This window comes from Oncorhynchus mykiss, unplaced genomic scaffold (assembly GCF_013265735.2).
Source record: "Oncorhynchus mykiss isolate Arlee unplaced genomic scaffold, USDA_OmykA_1.1 un_scaffold_249, whole genome shotgun sequence".
In the NCBI taxonomy this organism is placed as follows: domain Eukaryota; kingdom Metazoa; phylum Chordata; class Actinopteri; order Salmoniformes; family Salmonidae; genus Oncorhynchus; species Oncorhynchus mykiss.
Genome location: NW_023493708.1, coordinates 188,069 through 210,050, shown reverse-complemented (window position 1 = coordinate 210,050; position 21,982 = coordinate 188,069).

Genomic DNA, 21,982 nt, shown 5'->3' with positions numbered 1-21,982 from the left:
CTCTTTCTATAGAAGATCTGAAGGATATTCTCCTCCAATGCGTCTTGAGAAGGCGGCAAGGAGAGAGGATCAATGTAAGAAAGACCTTGAGAAAGATTAATAACAATTGCAATCTCCACCATTGCCGCCAGGTGGTGCGGTGATGGTCCAGTCCTGGGGAAAGCGTCAGGAAGAGGATATAGCTGTGGCCAAGGCCTCACACATACTTTAACAGCTGATTACCACTAGATGGTGCAGACAACCATCAAAATGATGCACAGATTTGATTTATGGCGTTATTGTGCGTGTGTGAGCATAAAAAGTGGGTGGCGACATGGAGTAAAGCTGTTACAGTATAGGCAGGGATGGGCAAAAAAAAATACAAAATACCATAAAGTTCAATGTATCAACATAAACTACAAAATACTTGTATTTTGAAATCTATTTATCTAAAATACATATTTTAAAATACAGAAATAGATTTGCAAGTAGCTGGCCCGAACAGCATCAACAGTCTCAGTAACAGTCACAGAAACGTTTAACTCACTATGACTGCGATGTTATCTACCTTAATGCCCTGACTGTGATGTTATCTACCTTAATGCCCTGACTGTGATGTTATCTACCTTAATGCCCTGACTGTAAGTCACTCTGGATAAGAGTGTCTGCTCAATTACCTAAATGTATATGTGAAAATGAACAACAAAGCACACTGGGTATTATTATTGGCCTTGTTTCATGGTCATATCTAGAAGGGATACAGTTTAACCTAATTCTCCCAACCTGCTAGTTAATTATCCTAACCTGTTGCATAAAGTTTCCTAAACCTGCTACGAATTAGTCAATTTTGACAAGCTGTATCATGTCTAGACAAAAGATTGTTTTGGGGCCGTAGCCATTATAATACTGATTTGTCCATTTTCCACACACATTGATATTTAGTTAATTTAGCAGGCGCTCTTATCACACCATAGTGCCATCAGACTTCTGATATCAATGCAGGGTGAAAGGGGGCCACAAAATGGTATAGAAAAGTATTTGGTTACAAAATATATTTGCGTTCTGACCAGTATAATACAAAAGACTAAATACTCCGAAATGAAATACTGCACATCTCTGCTTAGAGGTGGTAGGTTGGAGGGGGGCTGCGACATGGGTTGCGACCCGCACGGTTGCCAGTTTGAATCCCGATTGTAACTTGTTTTCCAATCTTACCCAACTTGTAATGTATTAACTTTGGGGCCAATTTCGATTTAGGAAATGTACGTCTTTCTACCGCACTTCTCAGTAGTTAGTGTTCAGATTTATCTAATGCAGATGATTAGGGCTTTGGGGGTGTGGTTCCCTTGCGGGCGCTGAATACATTTAATTAAACCGCTGAAAAGCCTCCCACTTTCTGGCCAACACATTTTCTATTGGTGCTTTCATTCAATAGGGTTTTCAGTACATTTATCTTAAGCAACCCCTTTAAATACGGTGTACCTTTAATTAGAATTTTGTTGACAGACTCACTAGAATACTTTGAGAGGACGGGTTCAGAATATACGGATCAATAAAATAAATCCATCTAAATATATATGTTGCTTCAGCACCAACTGGTAGATTTAAAAATACTCTGATCTTGTTGATTATTTAGGCACATTTTATGGTTTGGAATGGACCTATTAATCATAAAACGTAACGTTTTGGAGAGACTTTACGCACTAAATATATTGATAAATCAAAAATACAGTGGTTTGATTAATCCTGAAAGTTGTCATATTCAAGTTCAAACCCTGAATTATTGGAAGGTGGAAAGTGTACAATCAGGTTTGAACAATAAATCTATAAATCTACTCTAATCCTTACTAATCATGGAATTCAGTCCAGTCGTCGTGAACCGTGCGCCAGATTCCAGGTTAAAACTGCTACGTGTGGTCTGAGTTCCGTAATGATTCAAATGTGCTACTTGTCCCAAGTTATCGCACAATGTTATCCTAATATGATCCACTAATGCTAACGACCCTCGGGAACAACTACAGAGGCTTGAGAAAAGAAAGGTAAACGGAATGGAATGATGCAAAATGTAGTCTACAAATTGAAGAAAACGAACACTAAAATGACAGTTATAAATGTACGTGGGTATTACTGATGGTGGCTCCCGATAGTAGCTAATATTTAACATGATACAAATTGTAAGATAAAACGGATCCCGAGCATATAATAAAAAAATTCTAAAGCACATACATCAACTCAGCAGGTTCAGCCCTACAGAAACCTTTACCTTGGGTCTCCAAATATCATACACGCAAATGTTGATAAAAATTCGGAATATCAGCACAGCTATTCATAGCCTACTTCACTGTGGAAAAGGTGCCGCCATACATGTCACGTTGATATGATTTTCAGTTTGCTTCCATATGACAGGTTTCACATTAGTCTCCAGGGATCATAAGGAAAAACTCTATAAAACAATTGCTATGTGTATTAATTTATAAATTTATAATTTATACATTTATAAATTACAGTGCATGGAGAATGCTGTTATTTCTATAGGGAAGAAGAAAGTAGATGCTTTTTCCATTTGGAACCGGCAGGATCGCCCGACATTATTCATGGTTTCCTCACATCTAAAGGTGGTGGAATTAAGGCCTAGATTCAATCAGATCAAACGTTGACTAACGATAGCAGAAACCGGCATAGTTCAAGGTCAGAATAGGCATAGAGAGAAAACTGCATAAATCTGGTTGAAAACGTCCTTTTTCTAACTTTGAACAATCAATCAAATGTATTTATAAAGCCTTTTTTTACATCAGCTGATGTCACAACGTGCTGTACAGAAACCCAGCCTAAAACCCCAAACAGCAAGCAATGCAGGTGTAGAAGCATGGTGGCTAGGAAAAACTCCCTAGAAAGTCCAGAACTGAGGAAGAAACATAGAGAGGAACCAGGCTCCGAGTCCAGGCTCTGGCCAGTCCTCTTCTGGCTGTGCAGGGTGGAGATAATAACAGAACATGGCCAAGATGTTCAAATGTTCATAGATGACCAGCGGGATCAAATAATACAAATCACAGTGGTTGTAGAGGGTGCAACAGGTCAGCACCTCAGAAGTAAATGTCAGTTGGATTTTCATAGCCTCTCATTCAGAGTTAGAGACAGCAGGTGCGGTAGAGAGAGAGTCCAAACAGCAGGTCCGGGACAAGGTAGCACATCCAGTGAACAGGTCAGGGTTCCATAGCTGCAGACAGAACAGTTGAAACTGGAGCAGCAGCATGACCGGGTGGACAGGTAGTCCTGAGCCATGGTCCGATGGCTCAGGTCCTCTAAGAAAAGACAGAGAGAAAGAGAGAGAATTAGAGGGAAGCATACTTAAATTCACACAGGACACCGGATAAGACAGGATAAATACTCCATATATAACAGACCTACCCTAGCCCCCAGACACATAAACTATTGCAGCATAAATACAGGAGGCTGAAACCGGAGGGGTCGGGAGACACTGTGGCCCTGTCCGATACCCCCGGACAGGGCCAAACAGGCAGGATATAATCCCACCCACTTTGCCAAAGCACAGTCCCCACACCACTAGAGGGATATCTTCAACCACCAACCTACTACGCTGAGACAAGGCAGAGTATAGCCCACGAAGATCTTCAAATCTGCTTCTCTCACATGGATAGGCAGACCATTCCATAAAAATGGAGCTCTATAGGAGAAAGCCCTGCCTCCAGCTGTTTGCTTAGAAATTCAAGGGTCAAAAAGCAGGCCTGCATCTTGTGACCGTAGCGTACGTGTAGGTATGTACGGCAGGACCAAATCGGAAAGATAGGTAGGAGCAAGCCCATGTAATGCTTTATAGGTCAGCAGTTAAAACCTTGAAATCAGCCCTAGCCTTAACAACAGGAACCCAGTGTACAGAGGCTAGCACTGGAGTAATATGATCACATTTTTTGGTTGATTCTAGTCAAGATTCTAGCAGCCGTGTTTAGCACTAACTGAAGTTTATTTAGTGCTTTATCCGGCTAGCCAGAAAGCGGAGCATTGCAGTAGTCTTATCTAGAAATGACAAAAGCATGGATTAATTTTTCTGCATAATTTTTGGACAGAAAGTTTCAGATTTTTGCAATGTTACGTGGATGGAAAGCCCTTGAAACAGTCTTGAGATGTTCGTCAAAAGAGATATCAGGGTCCAGAGTAACGCCAAGATCCTTCACAGTTTTATTTGAGACGACTGTAAAACCATCAAGATTAATTGTCAGATCCAACAGAAGATCTCTTTGATTCTTGGGACCTAAAACTAGTATCTCTGTTTCGTCCCAGTTTAAAAGTAAAACATTTGCCGCTATCCACTTCCTTATGTCTGAAACACAGGCTTCCAGGAAGGGACATTTTGGGGCTTCACCATGTTTCATCGAAATGTACACCTGTGAATCGTCCACATAGCAATGAAAGTTAACATTATGTTTCCGAATGACATCACCAAGAGGTAAAATATATAGTGTAAACAATTTGATGATTCTTGGTTGGGGTCTGAGCAGATTATTTGTTGCAATTGCAAACTTAATAAAATGGTAGTCCGATAGTCCAGGATTATGAGGAAAAACATTACGATCCACAATATTTATTAAACTGGACAAAACTAGGTCCAGAGTATAATTGTGGCAGTGAGTAGGTCCGGAGACATATTGGACAAAACCCACTGAGTCGACGATGGTTCCGAAAGCCTTTTGGAGTGGGTTTGTGGACTTTTCCATGTGAATGTTAAAGTCACCAAAAATGTGAATATTATCTGCCATGACTACAAGGTCCGATAGAATTCAGGGAACTCAGTGAGGAACGCCGTATACAGCCCAGGAGGTCTGTAAACGGTAGCTATAAAAAGTGATTGAGTAGGTTGCATAGATTTCATGACTAGAAGCTCAAAAGACGAAAAACGCAGTCTTTTTTTTTTGTAAATTGAAATTTGGTAACGTAAATGTCAGCAACACCTCTGTCTTTGCAGGATGCACTGGGGAAATGGTCACTAGGGTAACCAGGAGGAGAGGCCTCATTTATCACAGAAAATGCATCAGGCTTAAGCCATGTTCCAGTCAGGCCAATCACATCAAGATTATGATCAGTGGTTCATTGACTACAACTGCCTTGGAAGTGAGGGATCTAACATTAACTAGCCCTATTTTGAGATGTGAGATATCACAATCTCTTTCAATAATGAGAGGAATGGAGGAGGTCTTAAGGCGAACACCTCCATGTTTAGTTTTGCCCAACCCAGGTCGAGGCACAGACACGGTCTCAATGGGGATAGCTGAGCTGACTACACTGACTGTGCTAGTGGCAGACTCAGAACCCAGGTTGGTTGTCTTCTGGGTTAATCAAGCCTCAGGTTGGTTGTCTTCTGGGTTAATCAAGCCTCAGATTGGTTGTCTTCTGTAGGCGTCAGGCCTCAGGTTGGTTGTCTTCTGGAAATTTCAGGCCTCAGGTTGGTTGTCTTCTGGAGGTATCAGGCCTCAGGTTGGTTGTCTTCTGGAAGTATCAGGCCTCAGGTTGGTTGTCTTCTGGAAGTATCAGGCCTCAGGTTGGTTGTCTCCTGGAGGTATCAGGCCTCAGGTTGGTTGTCTTCTGGATGTATCAGGCCTCAGGTTGGTTGTCTTCTCTGAGGTATCAGGCCTCAGGTTGTCTTCCGGAGGTATCAGAACCCAGGTTTGTTGTCTACTGGAAGTATCAGAACCCAGGTTGGTTGTTTTCTGGAGGTGTCAGAACCCAGGTTGGTTGTCTTCTGGAAGTATCAGGTCTCAGGATGGTTGTCTTCCAGAGGTATCAGGTCTCAGGTTGGTTGTCTTCTGGAGGTATCGGAACCCAGGTTGGTTGTCTACTGGAAGTATCAGAACCCAGGTTGGTTGTTTTCTGGAGGTGTCAGAACCCAGGTTGGTTGTCTTCTGGAAGTGTCAGAACCCAGGATGGTTATTTTCTGGAGGTGTCAGAACTCAGGTTGGTTGTCTTCTGGAAGTATCAGGCATCAGGTTGGTTGTCTTCCAGAGGTATCAGAACCCAGGTTGGTTGTCTTCTGGAAGTATCAGGCATCAGGTTGTCTTCTGGAAGTATCAGGCCTCAGGTTGGTTGTCTTCTGGAAGTATCAGGCCTCAGGTTGGTTGTCTTCTGGAAGTATCAGGATCAGGTTGGTTGTCTTCCAGAGGTATCAGAACCCAGGTTGGTTGTTTTCTGGAAGTATCAGGTCTCAGGTTGTCTTCTGTAAGTATCAGGCCTCAGGTTGGTTGTCTTCTGGAAGTATCAGGTCTCAGGTTGTCTTCTGAAAGTATCAGGCCTCAGGTTGTCTTCTGGAGGTACAGTATCAGGCCTCAGGGCAAAGAGATATAGGATACCTGACAGAATGACAAAGTGAGGAAAGATCAGAGGCTTGTCACTAACACCACATTAAACACACATGGAACTCCAAAATATGTTTTCACAGTAACGTGTAGGCTACTCCTGTTTTCTATTGAAGCCAGTTGCTCAGTTTCAGGCCACAGCCAATCACAGCCAATGTCAGTGACAGGTGAGCAACATGTGAGATTGTTTGATCTACAGTGTATTGGCATATGTGTTTGGGGGGTTATAGCAACCAGATGATTGATAGTTGTCGTTGTAGTGTGTGGCATTGCTATGGTCCCCACCCACAGTCTGTCATCAGTCCACCAGGCTCTCCCTCTTCTTCTTTCCATCTGGAAGTTTCCAGGTCTCCATGTCGCTCAAGTAAATACACACCCTCTCCAACCTCAAACACACACCCATACACATACATGTACATGTAACTACCCATACACGCATGCACGTGCACACACACGCATGCACGCACGCACGCACACACGCACACACACACACACACACACACACACACACACACACACACACACACACACACACACACACACACACACACACACACACACACACACACAGACACACACACACACACACACACACACACACACACACACACACACACACACACACACACACACACACACACACACACACACACACACTCACACGAACACACCCTTGACACAGACCCATCCAAACAGTAGGCCTACCCTACAGCACTGAGTCACCTTGCTCTAGTCTTTCAATGTCACTGAAGCATATCACCACACACACCCACACACCTCTCAGTGTGTGCTGGCCCTCGGCCAGGTGTTCTGTCAGTCTGTCACAGAGCTGATCACCGCAAATATAGACACAGCCTGGTACTGTGGCACGCCACTGTTTGACCTGATCTGCAAACACTGGTACACATTGGGCAACGGCATAACCAACACTGTTGTCCTATTGGAGCGGGGGCTTATCCAAGCAGGAATGTCAACATGTAGCCTGTTGTATGTTTGTCTAGAGGGTTCTTTGGATACAGGTGGAGAATTTGTTAGGGATGTACATGGACTGTGTTTGTACACTCACCTACCGTTTAGAAATTCAAAGATCTCCGTTCTATTGCTCAGCTGTAATCTATCAGAGTTGTTCCATTGATCTAGTCTAACGGACCCTACCCATGTATGAGTCATGAGTAGGATCCATGACCAACTGAACTGACCAGAAAAAAGGTCCTAGGTATAGGCATCACCGGAGGTCGGTGGCACCTTAAATGGGGAGGGCGGGCTCATCGTGATGCCTGGAACAGAATACATTGAATGGTATTGAATGTGTTTGATGCCGTTTCATTTGCTCCATTCCAGCCATTATAATGAGCCATTCTTCCCTCAGAAGCCTCCTGTGGTAGGCCTAGTTTTCCCTGGCTCACACACATCTAAGAGCTTTCCCACACACACATTTCTCTCATAAACACACAGACTCCACAAGCACACACACACACACCCTCTCACTCTCCTAGGTAGTGATGACGCTAGCGCCATCCCCCAACCACCATCCCAGCTGTGAGCCGGCCACAGGAGGAGATGTGATTAGGGGGACACAGACAGACAGGCAATCCAGTATAAAGCATTCCACAGGCCCACTAGTCGTCTTGGTGGGTGGTCCAGGCCCCTGTATTGGACCAATCACCATAGACAGCTCAGCTACCTTTGCAAGAGGCCCGGCTATTCTGCATTTGTCTCTACCCATGCAGATCTTCAGTGGATGTCGACGACACGCAGCAGGGCCTGCTATTCAAAACCGTGACGAGAGATGAGATATGACGGCTTGTGGTATTTAAATGTCAGACAATATGTTACAATTACTGAACACATTTCATTGGTTCTTCAGACATGTCTTTCACAAGAGCCTCATTAAATATTTACAGGCCACCTACTCGTTCAAATAATGATGATTTATCTAAAAAGACCATGGGGAACCAGGAAACTCATTCAGGTGTTTAATGCATCCCTTGATGTATATGGAGTGTGGGAGGTGTGGCATATCAAGAAGCTGATTAAACAGCATGATCATTACACAGATGCACCTTGTGCTGGGGAGAATAAAAGACCCATTTAAAATGTGCAGTTTTGTCACACCACATAATGCCAAAGTTTTGAGGGAGCATGCAATTGGAATGCTGAATACAGGAATGTCCACCAGAGCTGTTGCCAGAGAAGTTAATTGTTCATTTCTCTACCATAAACTGCCTCGAATATCATTTTAGAGAATTTGGCAATACGTCTAACCGGCCTCACAACCGCAGACCCCATGTAACTACGCCAGCTCAGGACCTCCACATCCGGCCCACCCACTGAGAAGTATTTCTGTCTGTAATGAAGCCCTTTTGTTGGGAAAAACTATTTCTGATTGACTGGGCCTGGCTCCCCAATAGGTGGGCCTGGCTGCCAAGTGAGTGGGCTTATGCCCTCCAAGGCCCAACCGTGGCTGCGCCCCTGCCCAGTCACGCGAAATCCATAGATTTGCGCCTTTCCTTATATGAACTGTAACTCAGTAAAATCTTTGAAATTGTTGCATTTATATTTTTGTTCAGTATAAATCACAGAACTGATCGTTTGCTGACTCTACTCTTGCATCCAGAAATGAGGCATTTTGATTTAAATGGAATTCATAAAACAGTTGAAGTTGGAAAAACAACCAGGAGCAATGGCTATGTTTTGCAATGGCTATGAAACTACAGGCGAGGAAGCTGCCTGGCACTTTGTCTGTATTAAAGGCCTACTTCATTTGAAATACAACAATATTAATGTATCTAGCTTTCTGCATTAAAGGCCTACTCCTTCATTTGAAAAACAAACAGCATTAATTTGAATGATCTAAAACGACTGCAAAATAGCGGACTGGGCCTTTAAGAGACAATATTATGCGGTGGCCCAGCCAGCTACGGCAAGCAGAGGCACGGCGGTGGCGCTATAACACTTCATCATATTTGGCATCTGAATCACACACGGTGGCAGCCTGCTTTTCACACTGTGCAACCCCAGATCACAGTAGACCGCAAGACTGCCGTCCAAACCACCTGCAGACATGTCCAACATTTTTCTACATGCTCAATAATGCCCACCCATCAGCCATACACATGCACACCGCGTACACACGCAAGCACACACACCAGTATAAATCAAAGGCCATTCTCTTGTTCTAGCGAAGTAAAATGAGGCGGGAGGGGCCCCAAGACAGGAGAGGTAGTCAGATAAAAGGGAAGTAAGTGTAAGAGAGAGACAGAGACAGAGACAGAGAAAGAGTGAGAGAGAGACAGAGCGAGAGAAAGAGTGAGAGAGAGAGAGATGTACAGACTCAGTGAGCATAGCCTTGCTATTGAGAGAGGCCGCCATTGGCAGACATGGATCTCAAGAGAAGACAGGCTATGTGCACACTGCCCACAAAATGAGGTGGAAACTGAGCTGCACTTCCTAACCTCCTGCCAAATGTATGACCATATTAGAGACAAATATTTCCCTCAGATTAAAACAGACCCCAAAATAATTTGAAAACAAATCCAATTATGATAAACTACCATATCTGTTTATTTATTTTCCCTTTTGCACTTTAACTATTTGCACATCTTTACAACACTGTCTATTGCCATAATATGACATTTGAAATGTCTCTATTCCATTGTAACTTTTGTGAGTGTAATGTTTACTGTTCATTTTATATTGTTTGTTTCACTTCTGTTTATTATCTCTTTCACTTGCTTTGGCAATGTTAACGAATGTTTCCCATGCCAATAAAGCCCTTGAATTGAATTGAGAGAGAAAAAAAGAGAGAAAGAGAGAAAGAAAGAGGGAGAGAGAGAAAGAGAGAGAGAGAGAGAGAGAGCTAGACTAACCAACATAGAGAGAAAAAGACGACTAAGGCAGCTCTCAGTGGGGGAGTGTGCCAGTGTGTGTCGTTACATGCTTCCCTCCGGCGTTGGTGCATAGTTTCTCTATTCAGCGTGGAAAGCCCGGCTCTCAACACCAGACAGGCTTATACCCCGTCTGTCAGCTACCGCTCACACAGCCAGCGAAGGGAGATGACAAACGAGGCAGTAAGACGGGTCAGACAGCTACAGGGAAGAGAGAAGAAGGGAGAAAGGGAGGGAGAGAGAGACCGTGGGTGTTATACGGGGCCTTGGCAGCTGGTTCTCAGGAAAGTTGATGTGTGTCTTGGCATGTGTACATGCTCCGTGGCTGTGTGTGTTCACATGTGTGTTCCATGTCTGTATGTGTGTGTGCTAACAACACCATGGGGGTGCAGCATGCAGGGTGTCTGACACCACGCTACGTCTGGCAGCCCTTCAAGATAGTGGACGTTCCCTGGCTGGTGTTTCCGGATCGGGATTCAGATCTCAACATGTGTCCTGTCTCCCTGTGATGCCGTCAGTCAGGCTTACACAGGAATCTGGCAGGGGGAGGTAGGGGGATGGGGGAGGGGGACAGAAGGAAAGAGGCACCCTGGGGTGCTGTCCTATAGAGGACTCAAGAAAACACAAAAACCTCATACTATGCTGTGGTTGTAATATGAATACCAATATACATCCATACGAATTAGATTTCCATTGGCAGTTAGTCTCCTTATTAGGACGACTTATTTTAAAATGGCAGGTTCTTCAGTTTACATATCTGGCCTGTAAAAGGGTGATGTAAAAATAGCTTTATAAATACATTTGATTTATTGAAATGTGTTTAAATACAATAAAAGCTACACATTTCCAAGCTCACACAAGTTAGATGTGTACTTGGTGGAAGGGCAGGACAAACAGAGCATCAAACAGAGCTCTCCTGGTGCTGCTGGGTTAAGGGCCACCGCACAGCATGCAAAGTAGCTCAGTGGGAGAGCATCTGGAGTGCAAATACAAACTCACTTCAAATACAGTCAGTAGCAAACACACATAAAGTGGACAGCCACATAAAGTGGACAGTGGACAGCCACATAAAGTGGACAGCCACATAAAGTGGACAGCCACATAAAGTGGACAGCCACATAAAGTGGACAGCCTCACGGAGAATCAGGTGTATCAACCATCCTTCTATATAGAGTCTTGTCTAATATTCTAAGTAGCCACACCTGGGGTCAATCAAGCTAATTCACCTAATTAACCAATCAGCTGAGGGGTGTGGTGGAAGACCAATTCAGGGCTGCATTCAGCAGGGCACAACGTGAAATACATAATGTAGAATGGACATGTCTATCTTCCATTGATATTGTACTGTACAGAACACACATGTGCCGTTCGTACAAACTCTAGTCTTAAGGCCTATAATGATCGCTCATCTTAGGTCTTTGAAGATTTGAAAATGTCAGCATTTCAGTTTTACAAACATAGCCATCATGTTCATATTTGAAAATGTATTACTACTTACTTTCCCTCTGACCTTCCTGTTTATATGTATCTACCTCCATACAGGTCGACAGATCACCCATAGAGGGGTTGGCAGACAAAGTCAGGAAAATGATGGGCGCATCGATGGGGCCAGAAGCTGTGTGTTGTTATGATTCTGAACGGTCAGATAGCTAGCAGCAATGGCAAGCTGCCACGTAGGGAATCGTAGGTGGATATTTTGTTTCAGCTAGTTTTGTCTTGTTCCTGATGTCATGTCTTGTTTTGAGGTGTTTTGACTGATTTCATGCCAATGCTAATATGGCTCAAATTAGCTAGCTAGCTGACCAACAACTGTAACAATGTATTTGAGACAACAAATGCTCATTGTGCAAATATATGTATGTTTTCAATAAACATTTGGAGACTAAATATAGTTTACATGTTGTCAACAATCTAAGCCAAGCCTGTTTTTCCCCATAGTTGGCAAGCATCGGTTTTGTTGGTTGCTAACCAATCAACCAGGCGTTCTGTAAGGCCCTTGGCTTGAATAACGAGTTTAGACCAGATTTCAATGGCACAGTTAGTCAGTGACTCAACTAAGTCATCTTTTGCTGATGGCAAAGACCTTGACATTGGCCTAATTTGTCAAGCTACAGTGAAATGTCACTAAAGGCTTGTTCAAATTGGCAGTTTGAAGTAACTCAAATCCTATTTATTTGCCTCTCTGATTCGAATCTGTTCTTTTTTCTGCAGTCTGAACAGCCAAAAAGCACATAGAATTAGATATTTCAAGCCACACTACAAACCACCTTTGTAGGTGGTTTGTAGTCACATTCATATAGCTACTCTGTTGACAGTTTGACAAGAACATGTGGTAGCTAACTAGCTTGTTAATTGTTTACAAACAAATTTGTGAATGTGTACTCCTTGTTCACGCATGACTGCATGGCCACGACTCCAACTCCATCATCAAGTTTGCAGATGGTACAACAGTGGTAGGCCTGATCACCGACAACGATGACACATCCAATAGGGAGAGAATTTGGTGCCAGGACAACAACTTCTCCCTCAACGTGATCAAGACAAAGGAGATGATTGTGGACTACAGAAAAAGGAGGACCGAGCACACCCCCATTCTCATCAACGGGACTGTAGTGGAGCAGGTTGAGAGCTTCGTGTTCCTTGGTGTCCACATCAACAACAAACTAGAATGGTCCAAACACACCAAGACAGTCGTGAAGAGGGCACGACAAAGCCAATTCCCCCTCAGGAGACTGATTGGTTGCATCACTGCCTAGTATGGCCACTGCTCGGACTCTGACCCCAAGGCACTACAGAGGGTAGTGTGTACGGCCCAGAACATCACTGGGGCCAAGCTTCCTGCCATCCAGGACCTCTATACCAGGTGGTGTCAGAGGAAGGCCCTAAAATTTGTCAAAGACTACAGCCACCCTAGTCATTGACTGTTCTCTCCGCTATCGCAAAGCAACGGTACCGGAGCGCCAAGTCTAGGTCCAAAAGGCTTCTTAACAGCTTCTACCTCCAAGTCATAAGACTCCTGAACAGCTAATCAAAGGGCTACCCAGACCCCTCTTTTACACTGCTGCTACTCTCTGTTAATTATCTATGCATAGTCACTTTAACTCTACCTACATGTACATATTACCACAATTACCTCGACTAACCGGTGCCCCCGCACATTGACTCTGTACCGATCGATACCCCCTGTATATAGCCTCGCTATTGTTATTTTACTGCTGCTGTTTAATTATGTGTTACTTTTATTTTCTATTTTTTACTTATCCATTTTTTTACTTAACACTTATTTTTCTTAAAACAGCATTGTTGGTTAAGGGCTTGTAAGTAAGCATTTCACTGTATGGTCAACACCTGTTGTATTCGGCGCATGTGACAAATACAATTGGATTTGATTTGATTAGAAAGCTAAACATCTACCTAGCTAGCTAGATGACTGCTGTGGCTAGACAAAAGGGACTTGTTTTGAAAGTTGGATCATGTAATCCTTTGGGGCTCCTGAGTGGTGCAGCGGTATAAGGCACTGCATCCCAGTGCAAGAGATGTCACTATGGTTCAATTCCTGTCTAGCACCTGGCTGTGATTGGGAGTCCCATATTGCGGTGCACAGTTTGGCTGTGGTAGGCTGTCATTGTAAATAAGAATTTGTTCTTAACTGGCTTTCCTAGTTAAATAAATGTAAAAATCCTTTGAGGCTTTAAACATGATCTTACCCTACAATTTTGAACGTTCAAAGGAACTGGGAAATGTCCATGGCATTGTTGTCACCTTAGCTTGTTACATAACTTCCTAGTGATAGGAACCACGAGCACCACCACCAATCAGCCTACACCACTGCACACACACCCATCATTACTATAACAACTAGCGTAGCCATGTCAGAAAATGACTGCTGTCTGTACACACACAAATCTGATCTGGTCACTTGTAACTTGCTGTTTGGACAGTCAGTAGTCCAAAACGGATTTGAAAAGCAAAACTGATTTGAACATTAAGGCCTGCAGTTTGAACAAGGCTTTAGTGTTTCGGGGCTGAGCCCAGCAATGAGTTTCGGTGAGAAAGTACAGGGACGTTTCCCCTCAGAGCTAGCTAGTGGAACCAGTCCTCTGCTGGGTCTCATTCTCCTACGGTAATCCAACAGGGAGTCACACCCGTGGAGAAGCATTGTGCTGTGGTGAAAACTCCCTCTACGCATGACCGATCCGTCGGATCGAACACACACACATCCAGACTATCAGACACGCACATACACACACTCACACATGGTTTTGCCCGGCCCTTTATGTCTAACACAACCATAGGAACCAGAGGAAGGAAAGGTTACTTTAGTTGTCAGGTTATTCAAATACAGCAGGTCGAGCATCTAAGTACTTACCTCAAGGCCCCCAACCAACCAAAACACCACCACATCTTAGCAGGCGGAGCCACATGTAAAGCTGGAGGTGAGTCCTTCCTGGGTCAGAGGTCAGCATTGTGACATGTGGAGTGGTGATCCATAATGACATGTTGACCGACAAGACGGGAACTCCTCAGTCGTTCATTTTGTGTCAAAACAGTGATGATCATGTTTGTAACATCGTCCACCTTACCTGAGTCCTGAATACCCGCATCAGCTCCCTGAACTAAGGCTTAGGCTTTAACTCAGCAGGCTAACACAGTGTTATGGTGTGCAGAAGACCCAGGTTTGAAACCCAGTTGGTCACAGTTGCACTCCTGTGGTTTACATTTATGGCAAGAGTTTGATTATATAAGTCATATAAAGGAAACCGCAACCTAAATAGTCCATAAACTCCCATATAAAACCACACAAAGACCTGGAAGGTAACAAATGGAGTAGCCAGACAACTCAACTATGTATCAATAGAAAAATGATAATACACCTGCACCTGCAAGCAAAGAGTAATGAGTCGGTGCCTGTTGAGGGAGATTATCCACATTGTTGGGTCACTTCCTACTGTATGTGTGTTTCCTCCACAATGGGCTCACCTTTTCACCCCTGGTGCAGATATCCTTGCCAGACACAAGCCCAAGGCACCTCCGACCACTTAGGAAGGCCCCATAGTAGTCGTCTTACAAAGTGCCTGAGGAATCCGCAATTATGTCATGTATATATGATGTCAATGTAACAGTTATCAATGAAACAATATACGTTCTATCTGTCTGTTTTAAATGGGTTAATCTATGTTTGGAAAGAGTCACATTAAATTAATTCAAAACAACACGGGATCCAAATTGTGGTGTAATTAGCCACGTTATGCCTCCAGCAGTGATCTTTAGGGAAACCTACCCACAATGAGAATAAAATGCAGCATACGAGTACCTGAATGCCTGCACACAAGATGTGGCTTGTGTTGGCTCTTTGCCTTAAGTACAGATAATCCACAAGTGTCAGTGATTGAGGAGGTTCAAATCCCACAGCAACAGACATTGCAGGTGGCACGGGAAAGAAACGTCATGCCAGGAGCTTTGTTTAAGACCTCTTTCCCTTCAAATACTTACCATTCAGAATGCAGAGCTCCAGACCAGAGCGAGCTCCCCCTGACAAACCGAGCTGCAGAGGAATTTGAGACTGACACGCTGCTAATGCATAACACACACATTTGAAGACACAGGCATGCAAATACACAGGTCATGTTTTTGCCACTGTAGACTGTTTTGCAGTGCATCCTGTTTGAATGGTCATGGCAAACTCCCAGCCAGGTCACAGAGATCAGCCAGGTCACAGACATCAGCCAGGTCACAGAGATCAGCCAGGTCACCCGTGATAAAAGTCAGTATTCGACGTCCATCCATGTCTGAGGACGTCAAGAGATGACGTGGAAACCAGCCTCTAGGGGCGACAGTGAGCGCTGTTACCGTCAAGTAGGTTTCGGTTTTGCTCTGGAGTTGTGGATGGGGATGGTGGATGGGCATTAGAGAAAATAAACCTTAATGTGTTAACTAGGCAAGTCAGTTAGGAACAACTTCATATTTACAATGACAGCCTACCGGGGAACAGTGGGTTAACTGCCTTGTTCAGGGGCAGAACAACAGATTTCTACCTTGTCAACTCAGGGATTTGATCCAGCAACCTTTTGGTCACTAGCCCAATGCTCTAACCACTAGGGTACCTGCTGCCCCAGTAGCATAAGCATCTGCCTCTGAGTCCAAAGGTTGTTTTAAGCCTATCCCAAACCTTAAGCCTTACCTTAACTATTTGAAGTTAATGCCAAACCTTAACAATTCGGAGTTAATGCCTAACCTTAACCATTCGGAGTTAATGCCTAACCTTAAGATTTCGGAGTTAATGACTAACCTTAACCATTCGGAGTTAATGCCTAACCTTAACCATTCGGAGTTAATGCCTAACCTTAACCATTCGTAGTTAATGCCTAACCTTAAACATTTGGAGTTAAGGCCTACACTTAACCTTAAACCCTTTGAAATTTGACATTTGCAACAACATTGAAATTAGACGTTTGAGAAACATGGATGAACGTCTAATTCGGACGTGATACTGTGAGAGCTAGTTGCAGAGATAGCCGCATCAGTCCTGTTGAGAGTTTGAGGATGTATCTAGAGTCTATACATTATGACTCACAACAAGTCTCCCATTCAAAAAACGTGTTTTATTGGTCACAGACACCAGATACAGTGCCTTGCGAAAGTATTCGGCCCCCTTGAACTTTGCGACCTTTTGCCACATTTCAGGCTTCAAACATAAAGATATAAAACTTTATTTTTTTGTGAAGAATCAACAACAAGTGGGACACAATCATGAAGTGGAACGACATTTATTGGATATTTCAAAATTTTAACAAATCAAAAACTGAAAAATTGGGCGTGCAAAATTATTCAGCCCCCTTAAGTTAATACTTTGTAGCGCCACCTTTTGCTGCGATTACAGCTGTAAGTCGCTTGGGGTATGTCTCTATCAGTTTTGCACATCGAGAGACTGAATTTTTTTCCCATTCCTCCTTGCAAAACAGCTCGAGCTCAGTGAGGTTGGATGGAGAGCATTTGTGAACAGCAGTTTTCAGTTCTTTCCACAGATTCTCGATTGGATTCAGGTCTGGACTTTGACTTGGCCATTCTAACACCTGGATATGTTTATTTTTGAACCATTCCATTGTAGATTTTGCTTTATGTTTTGGATCATTGTCTTGTTGGAAGACAAATCTCCGTCCCAGTCTCAGGTCTTTTGCAGACTCCATCAGGTTTTCTTTCAGAATGGTCCTGTATTTGGCTCCATCCATCTTCCCATCAATTTTAACCATCTTCCCTGTCCCTGCTGAAGAAAAGCAGGCCCAAACCATGATGCTGCCACCACCATGTTTGACAGTAGGGATGGTGTGTTCAGCTGTGTTGCTTTTACGCCAAACATAACGTTTTGCATTGTTGCCAAAAAGTTCAATTTTGGTTTCATCTGACCAGAGCACCTTCTTCCACATGTTTGGTGTGTCTCCCAGGTGGCTTGTGGCAAACTTTAAACGACACTTTTTATGGATATCTTTAAGAAATGGCTTTCTTCTTGCCACTCTTCCATAAAGGCCAGATTTGTGCAATATACGACTGATTGTTGTCCTATGGACAGAGTCTCCCACCTCAGCTGTAGATCTCTGCAATTCATCCAGAGTGATCATGGGCCTCTTGGCTGCATCTCTGATCAGTCTTCTCCTTGTATGAGCTGAAAGTTTAGAGGGACGCCCAGGTTTTGGTAGATTTGCAGTGGTCTGATACTCCTTCCATTTCAATATTATCGCTTGCACAGTGCTCCTTGGGATGTTTAAAGCTTGGGAAATCTTTTTGTATCCAAATCCGGCTTTAAACTTCTTCACAACAGTATCTCGGACCTGCCTGGTGTGTTCCTTATTCTTCATGATGCTCTCTGCGCTTTTGACGGACCTCTGAGACTATCACAGTGCAGGTGCATTTATACGGAGACTTGATTACACACAGGTGGATTGTATTTATCATCATTAGTCATTTAGGTCAACATTGGATCATTCAGAGATCCTCACTGAACTTCTGGAGAGAGTTTGCTGCACTGAAAGTAAAGGGGCTGAATAATTTTGCACGCCCAATTTTTCAGTTTTTGATTTGTTAAAAAAGTTTGAAATATCCAATAAATGTCGTTCCACTTCATGATTGTGTCCCACTTGTTGGTGATTCTTCACAAAAAAAATACAGTTTTATATCTTTATGTTTGAAGCCTGAAATGTGGCAAAAGGTCGCAAAGTTCAAGGGGGCCGAATACTTTCGCAAGGCACTGTAGGTGCAGTGAAACATACAACAATGGGATTTGATGCCTGACATTAGATCAGATTATAATCATGTTTATTACGACAATAAATTGCTTTATGTGACTTCAGGCTACCTTAGAGTCCGTTCTGAGATCCGTATAAAGATGCAGTAGATATCATACACCGATGGTTGATCTCGAGGAACTGAAACCTCAAAAGCTACAGTAAATATTTTGACAGTGTGTCTTGTCAAGTGTGTTGCTATCAAAACACAAGTCTTGCTGTGAGGAAGCATCTGAAGTAATGACAGACAACAACAGCAAACCTACTCAGGTCCCTACTTTGGCAAAGTCAAAGAAAGAAAGGCTAGAAGAAGCCATTGCAAGAGCAATAAACTACAGGTGTAGGATCTTAATTTGAATAGTATTGTCGCAGCAAAATAATCCTGCAGCAACAGGATTTCAACATTTAGTCCATAATGTTGCTTGATCGGTGGCCAAAATTAGGCTACATGAAAAGTGCAATACTGTCAATATGACCATGGGTTATTGCGAGTTTTCAGTGAATTTATGTAAATCAAGCTCATCTGCGTTTCCAGTGGTGCAGGAAATGTCTCAGCAACAAAATAGTGATCAAATTAGGATCCTACATCTGCATAACCTACCTGTAATGTGAATAAACATAGAGATTTGTTATCACTGCTATTGACTTTTTTAAGAAGATAATTATGAGTGGCTTACTGTGACTGAGAATTGGCGTTAGTTTGCACATAAACACCTGTTGATTAAAAGTTTACATATCATTGATGGAGTGTTATATTTCTCATAGCACCTATCTGTTTTTCTAAGCAGTACTTACCAGTGGGGCTTATTATACAAACATGTTGTGATATCAAATAATTGAACAATTTCAACATCGGATCATCATGACAGATGTGTGAGTACGGAGCCAGAGTCCTTTCCTCAGTCTGTAGGGCTTTAAAGACATGTCAAGGTTTGACAGCTGTGAAAACACAGCACTGTGTTCACAGATCTAAATGGAAACCTGATGAATACCTGTATCTTCCTGCTTAGGAATTGTGGGGATTTAAGTAGCGGTTGAAAAGCTTGTCAGGAACTGACAAACAAAGATGTAATTGTACACAACCAGAGAGTTGCAACACTTTTGACCAAAGAACCAATTACGGGTTGTGTTAGTAGTTTATACCATTGTAATAAAAATGTTCACATACAGTACAAGTCAAAAGTTTAGACACACCGACTGATTCAAGAGTTTTCCTTTATTTAACCATTTATGACTCCATATGTGTTATTTCATAGTTTTGATGTCTTCACTATTATTCTACAATGGAGAAAATAGTACAAATAAAGAAAAATGAATGAGCAGAATGAATGAGCAGGTGTGTCTGAACTTTGACAGGTACTGTATGTTAAGTTGTGGTGATAAGAGATGATGTCTTATCACCAAGCAGCTGAAATATTTGTTTGGTTACATCTTATTAAAGATTAAGCATATCATATCAGGTGTTTGAAGGACCCATGTATTGCCAACTCACTGGGCAAAAACTGGTTGGAATCAACGTGGTTTCCACGTAACTGTACTTCCACGAAAAATAAGGCAGAGACTCAATTTCATGGGAAGCCACTCTTCCTCTCCTTCCTCCCCCGCTCACCCCTCCCTCCATCCCCTCCGTCTGCTCTGCCCTGTCAGAAACCCAGACGATGAAGAGATAAATCCGTCCTAATGAACTAGAACAAAATAAGGAGTGCGTTACAGCTTCTCCGGTGCTAAACATTTACATGTGTCTCTATTGTGAAACATGAGCCTCCATTCAGGAGCAGGTCAGGGGACAAATGCTGATGTGAGGGTGGGGAGCCCGAGCCAGTCACTGTGGTTGTGGCAAGCGGAGGCATTAACAAGGTGTTGACACACATGGATCCAAACAGAGGCGTCAGTGAAGCACGGACTGACATCTGCAATCAGGCATGGTCTTAATTGTGGGCTACACCACGAGATAGTTAAAGAGAGCTGGATATACTGTCTCTATAGGGTCGGAGTTGAACTCGAGAGAGAGAGAGAGAGAGAGAGAGAGAGAGAGAGAGAGAGAGAGAGAGAGAGAGAGAGAGAGAGAGAGAGAGAGAGAGAGAGAGAGAGAGAGAGAGAGAGAGAGAGAGAGAGAGAGAGATTGAGAGAGAGAGAGAGAGAGAGAGAGAGGGAGAGAGAGAGATAGAGACCAACGAAGAGAAAGGCAAGAAGGAATGTATGTTTTTTGTATTATTAGGACGGTGACAGAGTGCAAGCAGAGCTTTAAAAACTCCAGCGATGCAGAAATGTAATCACACTACAATCACAAATTGTCATGGGAGAGCAACATGGCATAAAACTCTTCATATTAGGTGAGACTGTCAAAGTGACAATGGCCTCTATCCCTGGCTGTATTTTCTGTCCAAGGAATACTCACACGGTGAATTAACGGCGGTGGCGGGCCCTGGGCTGCACGCAGCTTCAGTTATGTAAACCGATCCAGGCTGGGAGCCAGTCAACCGTCCACGGGACTTTGCATCAAGACCAGGCCCCATCCAGCTGCAATGCAAACAAGACTGAAGCCCTACTGCTCCTGGGTGTACTGGTTGTGTCAGCACACAAACACACACAGGGTGAACAACAGACACATGTGGGCAAACACACACTGTATGCGGAGTATGTGAACATAATTCGATCAAATACACACACTAATACACATAAGCACAGAGATAACAGATACAAATAGTTACCTCATACAAAAAGTAGAACCAACACAATATCAATTCTGATATCTAAACAAACAAGATCAAGATAAGTGGAATAAATTGCCTAGTCAGGAATTAGCCTAATATTTAAATCTAAACTTTTAGATTTAAAATAGATTTAGAATAGAAAATGTATTAAATTTATGTATTACATTTTAATGAAGTAACATCAGAACTGGTGTCTGCTAATGTATAGTTAGTTATCTTGTTTTTTATTGTGCATAATATGCTGCGACCCTAATCAAAAAGTATTTAATAACTCAAAATAACAAAACGTATGTTGTTGCAACATTTCAACTTAAAAAACATTTTCATTTTTTTTTTTGCACTGCATGGATCACCGGTGCGCTTGAATGCAGCATTGCTGTATGGTGCACTTAAAATGTATTGAAATAGGCCCACATCTATCTCCGTTGCGTGGTGTTTTGTTGCAGGTTTTGTTTTTTAGTTATTAATTGTCGAGCTTTTAAAAACCGAAGCCTAGCTAGGATTGTGGCATGTGTCTGTACACTTTCCTTCCGCTGCGCGCCGTAAATGGGACACAAGTAAGCATTCAGTTAAAGTTAAATGCACCGATGAGAGCGCATCGGGCTGTAATGGTAAGTAGATGACTCAACGGTTGACTCGTTTATTCTCGCTTGTCTGTACTATTTGGCCCGCGGGGACTTGTGTTTGACACATGTGTGCTAGCCACGTTATGGCTGATTTGTGATCATTGCCCTTGCTAGTTTGATGGAATTGACATT